Source organism: Carcharhinus amblyrhynchos, chromosome 29 (genome assembly GCF_965287045.1).
Source record: "Carcharhinus amblyrhynchos chromosome 29, sCarAmb.v2.hapA, whole genome shotgun sequence".
In the NCBI taxonomy this organism is placed as follows: Eukaryota; Metazoa; Chordata; class Chondrichthyes; order Carcharhiniformes; family Carcharhinidae; genus Carcharhinus; species Carcharhinus amblyrhynchos.
Genome location: NC_137352.1, coordinates 21703707 through 21715872, shown reverse-complemented (window position 1 = coordinate 21715872; position 12166 = coordinate 21703707). Strand labels below are relative to the sequence as shown.

General features: G+C 38.4%; 1 protein-coding gene across 6 annotated transcripts in view; it reads right to left on the bottom strand.

The window, feature by feature from the left end:
- gramd1ba (GRAM domain containing 1Ba) overlaps positions 1-12166 on the bottom strand; it is a 689080-nt gene that overhangs the window by 344547 nt on the left and 332367 nt on the right. The window lies entirely within an intron of this gene.

The following is a 12166-nucleotide window of genomic DNA, read 5'->3' as shown; positions in this document are numbered from 1 at the left end:
CTTAAACGCCCCCAAACTAGGCGCATTTACAACCGCAGCAGGCAGGGCATTCCAATCCCTCACCACCCTCTGGGTAAAGAACCTACCCCTGACATCCGTCCTATAACTACCCCCCCTTAATTTAAAGCCATGCCCCTTCGTGCTAGCTTTCTCCATCCAAGGAGAAAGGCTATCACTGTCCACCCTATCTAAACCTCTAATCATCTTATATGTTTCAATAAGATCCCCTCTTAGCCGCCTACTTTCCAGCGAAAACAACCCCAAATCCCTCAGTCTCTCCTCATAGGACCTCCCCTCCATACCAGGCAACATCCTGGTAAACCTCCTCTGCACCCTCTCCAAAGCCTCCACATCCTTCCTGTAATGTGGGGACCAGCACTGCACACAGTACTCCAAGTGCGGCCGCACCAGAGTTGTGTACAGTTGCAACATAACGCTGCGACTCCTAAATTCAATCCCCCTACCAATAAACGCCAAGACACCGTATGCCTTCTTAACAACCCTATCTACTTGATTCCCAACTTTCAGGGATCTATGTACACATACACCTAGATCCCTCTGTTCATCCACACTATTCAAAGTCCTCCCGTTAGCCCTATACTCAACACATCTGTTATTCCTACCAAAGTGAATTACCTCACACTTCTCCGCATTAAACTCCATCCGCCACCTCTCGGCCCAGCTCTGCAACCTGTCCAAGTCTATGACACCCTTCCTCACAATCTACCACACCTCCGACTTTGGTGTCATCAGCAAATTTACTAATCCACCCAACTATACCCTCATCCAGATCATTAATAAAAATTACAAACAGCAGTGGCCCCAAAACAGATCCCTGAGGCACACCACTCGTAACCGAAATGATGGTAGATTTGGAAAAAAAGGGAGAAACTACTAGAGGTGAAGAAACAGTTAATATCAGTTGGCAAGGGAGACCAGAAGGGAAGTTACATTTGAGCAATTTAATGGAATACAAGGATTAGTTTTAAGTTTGATTCTAAATTAAGACTTCATGCACTTACGCAAGGATATTTTGGCCTTGGAGGGAGTACTGAGGAGGTTTACTAGGCTGATGTCGGAGTTCAGGGGGTTGAGCTATGAGGAGAGGCTGAATAAACTAGGCTTGTACTCGTTAGAGTTTAGAAGAATGAGGGGAGATCTCATTGAGACATATAGGATGATGAATGGGATGGATAGGATAGAGGTGGAGAGACTCTTCCCGCTCAGAAAGGACAGTAGGACTAGGGGGCATAGCCTCAAGATAAAGGGGGGGGCGGTTTAGAACGGAGTTGAGGAGGAACTTCTTCACTCATAGGGTGGTGAATCTCTGGAATTCTCTGCCCGTTGAAGTGGTGGAGGCTGCCTTGCTAAATATTTTTAAGACGCGGGTTGATGGGTTTTTGATAAGCGAGGGGATTAAGGGTTATGGGGAGAGGGCAGGAATGTGGAACTGAGCCACGACAGATCAGCCATGATCTTATTGAATGGCAGGGCAGGCTCGAAGGGCTGGATGGCCTACTCCTGCTCCTATTTCTTATGTTTTTATGAAAGATATGTAGCTGCATTCAGATAAATAAGATTAATTGGGCAATAACTTGCTGAGTGGCAATCAGCAGCAGATTGCCACTCTGTGATGGCCTGTGTTTAAATTCTAAAGCGCCCATCTTGCTCGACCTTCCTAACTCAGGTCAAGTGAGCCTCAAGTAGCATAGTAGATCCCTAAATCCCATGGCGAGTGTAAAAGGAGTGGGTTGAAGGGGACACATTCCCTTTTCACTGTACTAGCTACTGAAGAGTTAAAAAGTCTCATCAAAAGAGAGAAACTAAATTTCTACGGTAACTCGATGGGACATGGGGTGGGAGTTCAGATATTAGCAGGGCAGGGTAGGTGGGCGTGCAGGTTTAGGATATCTTTTCAGTGTGGGGGGGGTGGGGGTGTGAGAAGAGACATGGTTAGGCTAGTGAGAGGTTGGGCCTGGTTGATTTGGTGGTGGTGATGGCAGTGGGAGAAGGGGGGGTGGGGGGAGGAAATCTCATGTGGGGGGCTCAGTCTTGATTTTTAAAGTAGTTACATATGTTTCCTTCCAACTCTTTCAGAATAAGCATGAAGGTAAAACTGACAATACCATCAAAGTTTGCAATTTAAATCTCTTTGTCGGATGGTTCCTAGCAAAGCACAATACTCCAGGTAAAGTTAGCTCTTCTGGACCATTGCCGGATGAACCAATACCTGGGAAAATCTTAAGTGACGCTGCTTCTCTCTCCCAAACACTCAGCTTCTGTTTTGTGGTATTCTATGATAATGTTTCCCTTTTTATTTATTATTATAATTTTACAGAAGAGGGGAAATGACCTGTATTCCATTTTCTACTGTGGAAAAACTTTCATACAATTTGCCAAAGGATTTATACTTTTAAAAGTTGCAATAAAATCTGTTCTTTACATTGAATGATGATTTGTGCTGGTTGTGGATAATAACTATTTTAATGCACATGTAAGATTATGGGAATGATCTTGCTGGCTCTTCACGCCAGTTGACCTGCGTGGTGAGCCAAAAGATTGGGCAAGAGGTAAAAAACCAGGTTCACGCAAGATTTCTCACCTCTCTTGGGCAGTGCCAAGGGAGCCAAGCCTAAGGGGAGACGTGCAGCCAGGAAGGGGGGAAAATGACAGATCTCCCACAGTGTAGTGGAAAATCGGGGCACCTGCACAGTCTTTAGCCAGTTTCTTGGCATGAATAGGTTCCACCCACTCCCTCTCTCTTTTTTTAAGTGCCGTACGATTGCGTCTAGGAGCTCACTTAAAAAATGGGCATGATTCTCTCCCATTTGGCGCTTGGAATTTTTTTGGTAAGATCTCGTCCATTGACCTTTCATACCTAGGCCAATAATTTCCATGCAAGAAATCTTCTTATTTTACAGTTTTGAAATCTTTTTATCATTTTGGGTATCACCGGCGAGGTTAGTATATATTGTCCTTCCAAATTGCCTTTGAGAAGGCAGTGACGAGCTGCGTTCTTGAACCGCTGCAGTCGCTGAGGTGTAGGTACAGCCATTGTGCTTTAAGGGAGGGAACTACAGGAATTTGACTCAGCAAAAGTGAAGGAACAGCAATATATTTCCAAGTCAGGATCGTGAATGACTTGCAGGAGAGCCTCCAGGTGATAGTTCCAGGTATCTGCTGCCCTTGTTCTTTTAGATGGTCCTGGTCTGGGTCTAGAAGGTGCTATAATCTGGACTACACATTAATTAAAACCTTTTTGCCTTTTTTCACTTCAGTATCATGATTTTTTTTAAAACAGCTATTCAAGCAAGTGATAGTGGCAGGTTTGTATCTTGATCAATTTGAATGTATTTTGGAGCCCTCACATGAAGAAACAGAACAAGACTCTGAACTTAAATCATGGTGGGAAACCCGTGGCCTATTTGGGTTCTGAATGTGCCCACGAGACATTTTGTTGATTGTTGCTTACATGCACATTCTACTGATTTCCATCCACGTAGTTTTTTCCTACCAGGATGACTGAAGTGATACCCATGTAAAGCAAGGATAAGCAAAGTGAGGTGCATGCCGATTGCACACATGACAACTGTGAGAGCCGTGCGTTCTCTTTGGCTCCAAAGTGTAAATTTTTATTTTGTTTTTACCATTTGAAGATGATAGTTCCATTAATATATAAGTGATAAAGAATTGTCTATAACTCATTATGAAATATTCAGCATGTATTAAATGTATTTAATCTTGTTCATGGGGTCATGGTTAGTGAACAAGACCAATTTCGACCTTGTAGCCCCCTAAGATGAAGGAGGGTCACTGATACGGCCCAGGTTGTCCATCATTAATTAAAAAGGATAGAATATAACAGATAGTTGATGACTTCTAAAATCTCTTAATTATTGAATTAATTATTTAATGACGATTCAGTCCTCCAAATGCTTGGGTTCTGGTCATAATACAATGAGATGGTAGGTTGATGAGTACCTTCACGTAATAACCAAAACAGTTCATCTTCCATAATACCCAGGTACCTCAGTTGACTAGATTAGAAAGTGTGCAAAAGAGCTAGATGTTAACAGGAAATTGTCACTAAGTAGTTGAGCAGTGGAGAGTCATTCAAAGGCTGAACAATATTCTTCTCTCCCAAATGTTTGCCAATAAAAAGCTATCAGCAAATGACAGCTACTGGAACACTGCCATAATCATTATTTTAGTAATATGTTTTTATTAGACATCCTAAAATATGGTACTAAAACAATAAGGTGATAATTTTTGCCAATTGTGCAAGTAAAAAAGTTCTTCATGGTTCAATTCTTCTGCAGGCCCACAGAATTTTGGTAATGTTCCCAACTCAATTAATTTCAATGCAGGGACTGAGAGCTATGCAAACTGCACAAGAAGCTTTTGAGAAGTCCCAGATTTATTTGTAGAAAGATTGAAAAGATGACTGAGATAATAAAAATCAATATTTCACTTCAGTGTGATTCATACTGTTAATAAGATTCACATTTTCATTGTATTAATTGTAATGTAACAAGGATCAGTAATTCATTTCAGTGTAATTTATGGAGCATAACAAGAAAACAATAGTAATTCACATTACCTTACAACAACTTGTAATCATAAGTACAGACAATGGGAAAAACTGTAACTCATTTAAAACCAAATTCACACTTTACTTTTCGTAATCTTGCGATCACACAAAACTCTGCTGCCAGTGTCTTTATCAACAGGAATGTCTCCCCTGAGCTAACTGATGTAAACTGGCTCCCAATTCAAGCAACATCTTGATTTTAAAATATTCATCCTTGTTTTCAAATCCTTCCATGGCCTTACCTCTCCTTCTGCACTTGTCTAATTTTGCCCTCTTTAATATCCACAATTTTAATAGTTCCATCATTGGTGGTGTGCCTCTTGGGTTCAAGTTCTCAAATTCCCTCCCTATATCTCCTTGCCTCAGTACCCCATTTGACTCCTTTTAGATACTTCTATTTGACCAAGTTTTTGGTCATCAGAACAAAAATATCCTTATCATAATTTGTTTCATAATGATGCTACAAAGAACTTTGAGTCATTTCAATACATTAGAAGTGCTACATAATTATAAGTTGTTATTGTTGACTTATGAATTACCGTTGGAAAAGTGTGAGAGGTTCCAATCTGCATATGTGTATAATCAATAATGTGAAAGGAGTCAATTTAGGATCCAAAACTTTCAAATGCTCATGTAAAAATGCAATCTATAGGCTTAATTACAAATGGCATTGAATAAAGCTGTATTTTAGTCTGGACAACTTTTATGTTTAAAATTTCTGTAGCTCAGCATGGATTATTTGACTGGAAAGGCACAACAATGATCAACTTCTAAAATACTGGGAAACGCTCAAAATTAGATGCTGAATCAAAATCTGTAACTTCAGAACCCCCATATAGTAAATCCATGATAATTTCAATCAAAATCCAGCACAGTAGACATTGATCTTTCATGCTCTATTTTCTTCCTCTGCAATGAAAGTGACAAAATGCTGACGCAAAGTTATGGCATACATTTTTTCTAATTCTTTCTCAGGATATAGTATTTATTGGAAAGGCTGTATTTTTGCCTGCTCCTATGAGTGATATACTGATCTAATATTTGGTCTATTTTTAATTATGTCACTCTTCCCTTCACATGGGCAACAGAACAAATAGTGATCACTTTAATTTACTACGATTTAATAGTTTGAAAGCAAGTTTTCTATCAAATAAAAATGTGTGCACTTACAATTTTTTACAGAAATAGGAATGTGAAGTATCTCTCTGTGCTGCACTTGTCGTATTTATATGAAAATATTTTCACCAATAGTTGGTGTTCAACTATGTCATAAGTTTCTCCAACTGAAGTTTCCAGGCAATTGGTACTGAATTTTTGCCACAATTCTCTCAATGATCAGCATAACCTCTGCAAAAAAACTAAAAAAAATTTAAGTACAAACTGACTCAGTGCAACATGGTATTGTGTGATATCTTACGCAAAAACTTGAAGCAGCCTCCAAACACAAAACTGATTTGTTGTGCCATCTGCAGGCCTTTGTGGAATTTCCAAAAAATAAGCTGGATCTTTTGGATACAAAAATTCTAACATTTGTGTTTTGAAAGCTTTTGAATGATTCTCCTTTTTCAATTTATTAAGGAACTGACTACTGTAACCTTATACAATCAATAAACAGTTTTGTATACCTTCTAAAAGTCAGTACCTGCAATTTAAAATCACATTTCACACAGGTGATGGATTCACATTGTTTAACATTACTATTTATTGTGCTAAACCCATTCTTAGTTGCGTGAAATCAAACTTTATTAAGTTATGTCTCTTAAATATATCAAAGAATACTTTCTAAAGCAATTTCAAAAGTCATATTTTTGAATTTAAGTAGAAATATGAAGGAAAAAATACCTTCCACACAGATGCTATTTTGGGCGCAATTTGGGCCAGATTGCTAATGTGTCCAAAGTGGAAACCCTATCACTCGCGTTGTGTACAAAAATTAATTTCCCCTTATGTCCCACTCAGGTGCTCTCTTCATATCAGGAGGCCACACTTGACTTTTATACTGAAGAGACTGTTGGGCCAAGTGAAAAAAGAGGGGGAGGCTGTGGCATAGTGGTATTGTCACTGAACCAGAGACTCAGGTTCAAATCCCACATTGGCAGATGATGAAATTAGAATACAATAAAAATCTGGAATTAAAAGTCGAATGATGGCCATAAAACCAGCATTGATTGTTGTAAAAACCCATCCAGTTCACCAATGTTCTTTTGGGAAGGTCTGGCCTAGATGTGTCTCCAGACCTACAGCAAAGTGGTTAACTCTTAAACGTCCTCTTAAAATGGCCTCTCAAGTCACTTGGATCAAGGGTAATTTGTGAAGGGCAATAAATGCTGGCCAGTCACTGATGCCCACATCCCCGAACGAATGAAAAACAGGAGATGCTATGATATCATGCAGCATTCAAGTCTCAATTTATTATTTAGTTTCCTTCTGGGATACCTCTTACTCTGATGCCATAGTAGGTTATAAAGTAGCAGCCATTAAAACAATGGTGTTAAATGTATAACCCATGGACTAAATGGATCAAGCCAGGAACCTACACAATTTACTTACCTCTCCAACTTAACAAGGGATTCAGGAAATCTGACCAGCAGATCCAAACTTAATGGTCACACACACTTCAAGTGTATGTTCCACCATTTCGGGTCAAACACTGTTTTGGCATTTATAAAGTTGACAAATTAATTTTAGATATTTCCCAACCTGTGACTAAAGAGAAGCAGGAGTTTTAATGAAGTAAAAAGCAATCCGATGCGGAGGTACAAAATAAAATCTGAAGGCAAATGGCGAAATGTTTGGGAAGTTGACAGTTATTTGACGGGTGGCAAAATGGGCAGCTTTTGTCTCGTTCAGAGAGAAGATAATTATTTTTTGCTGCAGATACTGACAATTTTCAAAAGATTGGGTTGATTATTTTGACTAATTTGCTTGTTAATTCATTAAGAAAACAACAAACATTTTCACTGCAAATTCATAAGCAGTTTGCCAATTGCCAAATATAAGTAATTGCCACCTAGAAACAGCCTCTTCCTCCCTCTCTCTTGGCCTGAATTGTTTGCAACTATTGTTGCTTATTAAGCTAAGACTGCATAATAGACTAGGGTGTCAAGGTGCAAAGCGGTCATTGATATCTCAAGGGAGTATTGAATCTCTAACTTAGAAATTATTCATTAGGTATTTTGCTTTCATTGCATCAGCACTAAGTTACTCATATAAAATGCAATATTGTAGCTTGTTACATCAATGTTAAGCATGATGAGTCAGCGTTCTATTTTTCCTAAAAAAAATCAGGATTAGTGCCTGGGTTTATTACATTTATGATATATCCAGTGGAGTTAAATTTTGCAGCATGCCGTGTCAAAGCACCAGCTAAGTGACAGCAAAGTCAATCTTTTCACACAGTGGGGGAGGAAACAGTTATCTCATTACAAAATAGTGGTATTGAGCTGTAAACTATAAATCTTGAATTGTATAATGATTTACCTTCTCAGGCATCATCTTATATTTATCAGTTAGAATATATTGTACACAAAACGAGAGAACAGTTTAAAAAACACTTTTGTTGCAAAGTAATCAACTGCTAGAACAATGCCTAGCTGTCATCAAGTACATTATAGAAATCGACATTCTAAAAATAAGTAGTGCCATTCTGCAGTGTCAATTTTCCTTATGTTGATCATTTGAGATATTTATAAAACTACAATAAACTAGATTAGAATAATATAAATGCTTAATATTTAAATGTCATTAATATTTCAACATATCTGTTTACTGCACACAGCATGTGTACTTGGAACTGTATATTCAGAATGGGGTTAGCCAAGAAAAATCTCATTAAAGGCAAAAACTAAATGGCACAACCTTTTCATCCCTCAGACTCAAGAACAGACAGATAAGAGTAAAGAATTCACTCCACTTAATGTACAGCTTTATATGAAATGAATTTGGTCATTCATAACACAATCAATTTAGGATACGACTCAACAGCCTAATAATGTCCGTCACATGGCCCAAATTAGCAATGCATTCACAGCTTCAATATAGATCAGAGACTTGAGATGGTGCATGGCTTACTTTTCAAAGTTACACTTATTAAGCTAGGCAATGATGATTGATTGATAAGCAAAGCTGGATTGTAGAAACTATGAAGGAACCCACAACTTTGTACAGCTTTCTGATGTAAACCAGAAATAAAAGTAAGCAGAGGGGCCTGAAAAGCAATGAGAGTTTAGCATGCAGAGGGGACAGAATAAAAGACTTTCTTCAGAAAAGGATGTAAAGAGAAGCCAAGCAAATACAGATCAGTCAGTTTAACTTCCATGGTGGGGAAACTTCCAAAACAATGATTCAGAACCAAATTAATCGTCATCTTGGCAAATGTGGGTTAATTAAAGAAAACTAACATAGTTAAATATTATTTTCCTGGAAGAAATTGAAGTCCAATTTTTTGAAGAGGTAACAAAGAGGGTTGATGAAGACTTGTGAGCATAGTTAGATGTAGACTAAAAAGGACAATAGCAACATTGATAGAGAATTGACTGAGTGACAGGAATGCAGAACAGTGGTTAATGAATGTTTTTCAGGATGTAGTAGTTCTCCAGGGATCAGTGATGTGACCCTTGCTTTTCCTGGCAGTTATTCATCACCAAGATCTTAGCTTAAAAGGCAAAATTTCAAAGTTTGCAAATAGTATTTGCTGGAACTTTCCAACTATTCATGCTGGAGGATCTTCTGGTACTATCCCACCGCAGGTTTACTGGCAGTGTGGGGGGAAGTCAATGGGAAATTCCACTGACTGCAATGGGACCAGAAGATCCTGCCGCCAGCCAGTGGCATACTGCCTTTGCTGTGAGAAACACATCATGGAGAAGCTAGAGAATTGCGCCCATTGTTAAGAACACAGCTGATGTTAAATGCTAAACTCAGAAGGGAATTTTGGAATGCTGTTAAATGTATTTTTGTAATTTGTATAATGTGAGCAAAGATGTGAAGACCAGTGAAGGATATCCCAAAATTTTCTGTGATGATTTTAAACACAATTAAAGTTTTTTATGCTGTAAAATACATAAGAAAGTCAATTAAAATATATAGTTGACTACATTAATGGCTATCCACAGTATCTTTAAATTTATCCAGTTCCAAATCCCTCCATTTTCCTAACCTCAGAGCTAAACCTCCTTAAACAACATCTTATGAGCTTTAAAACTATAAGCAAAATCCAGCAACCGTTACACACTAGGCACCTATATCTTTTGGGATTGCTTCTGAATTGGCATAGAGACATCTGGTTTCTTAAAACAGGCTTTCTCTAGACAGAACTTGTTGGGAGTGAACATAGCTTCCTGCAAATGGTGAACTGGCCTCTGATATACTGTCCCTCTTTTTGATCTTCCCTTATCTGAATTAACCTTCTCAGAAATTACTGTGGTTACCATTTTTACATGATCTCACCTTTTGAAATATAAATGTGAAACCCACACCTATCTTCAATTTTATCAAACTTGTCTTAAGTAAAGAAAAACAGAAAATGCTGGAAAATCTTAGCAGATCTGACTGCATCTGTGGAGACAGAACAGAGCTAACATTTTGAGTTTGGATGATTCCTCTCTCCACAGATGCTGTCAGACCTGCTGAGATTTTCCAGCATTTCCTTCAGCATCCAGAGTAATTTGCTTTTGCTTTAGGGAACCACTTGTTCCCAATGTTGCTTTGCTAATCAGCATTATCAAAGCCCTAGTTCCATCAACTCAGACAACTTGTCTCTTGTCCATCTTAAAAACAATGACCTGTTTTCCCTGCGAACCTATACCACCAGAACACATTCCCAATTATTGGATTTCTTATTTTTCCATTTTATCACAATGTCCTAACAATATGAAACTTGGCAGCATTATAAACTTCAAACTGTTGGAATGGATGGACAAATGGAAGATTCAGAGTGGTTTAATATAGAAAAATGTGAAATGATTCATTTTGATAGGAAGAACATTGAAACATAATATAAAGTAAAGGGCACAATTCTAAAAGGAATGTAGGAGCAGAAAGACATCAGGGTGGATATGAGCACAAGTCATTAAAGGGGGAGGACAGATTGTGAGCAGTGTTAATAAAGCATATCTCAGGCTTTATTAATAGGGCCATTAAATACAAGAACAAAGAACATACATTGAACTTATATAAGATACCAGTTTGGTTTCAGCTGGAGTACCACATCCATTTCTGGGTGTCACATGTTAGGTCAGATATGAAAGCAGTGGAGAGAGAGTGTAGAAAAGATATCAAGAATGGTTTGAAGGATCAGAAACTTCAGTTATGAAGATAGATTAGTGATATAGGGATCGTTTTACTTATAGAAGATTGACAGAAGGTTTGATAGAGAAATTCAAGTTCATAAGGACTTTGGACAGAGAAAATAAGGAGAAACAGTTCCCAATCATAAATGGGTCAAGAATGAAAAGGCACAGATTTAAAGAGACACAGAATCATAGTATCTCTATAGTGCATAAGGAGGCCATTTGAGTTTGCACAGACTCTTACCCAGTCCCTCGCCCTGTAGCTCCACTAAACCTCCAAACCTTTGAATATTTAGGCATAAGGGTCAATTTAGCATGGCCAATCCACCTAACCTGTACATCCTAACCTGGAGGAAACCAGAGCACCATAGGAAAAACACACAGACACAGGGGCAACGTGCAAACTCCACACAGATAATCACCCAAGGCTGGAATTGAACCCAAATCCCTGGTGCTATGAAGCAGCAGTGCTAACCACTGTGCCACCTCATGGCACCAACCTTTTTCATGCAATGAGTGGTTTTAGCCTGAAGGCAGGTTCAATGGAAGAATTCAAAAGGGAACTAAACTGTTCACTGAAAAGGAAGAATGTGCAGGATTATGGGGAAAAGGCAAAAGAATGGCATTAACTGAAATGTTCATTCAGAAAGCTGGTGCAGAAATGATGTACTAAATGGCCTCCTTCTGTGCTGTAACAATTTGTGATTCCAAGAAAATAGGTATGGTCAAGTACATCATCACAATTCATTAATACTGTTTCTTCTATGATCCCCAAAAGTTGATTATCATTGCAGCAAATATTGTCTTGGACCAAGCATGGAGAATGTCTACATAGGTAAGGTACCAATGCAGCCAACAACCACAGGACTATACCCAGCATACATCTTCAGGACAGAATGGGAAAAAATGTAAAACTGTAAAACAAAACTAGATTTAAGTAGAAATAGATGACTTAAATAGAAATAGATGTTCCACAGAACTCTGTAGAAGGCTCAATGGACTGGAAATGTCAATTGTGTTTCTCTCTCCAGAGGTGCTACCAGATTGGAGTTAGCCCAGCATTTTTCATTTTTATTTCATATTTCTAGCATCTGCAATATTTTGCTTTTATTTAAGCAACTGATGTTGCTAGCTGATGGGAGAAAAGCTGAATGAATGCTAGTACCTTCTGATTATTTTTAGTCTGAATTCACAGATAAGGCTCAAAAAAATGGGAATGAGGGAAGCAAATAAAAGGGAACTGTTTTAACACGTCAATTTCTGATCCTACAGCAACAAATTTTAC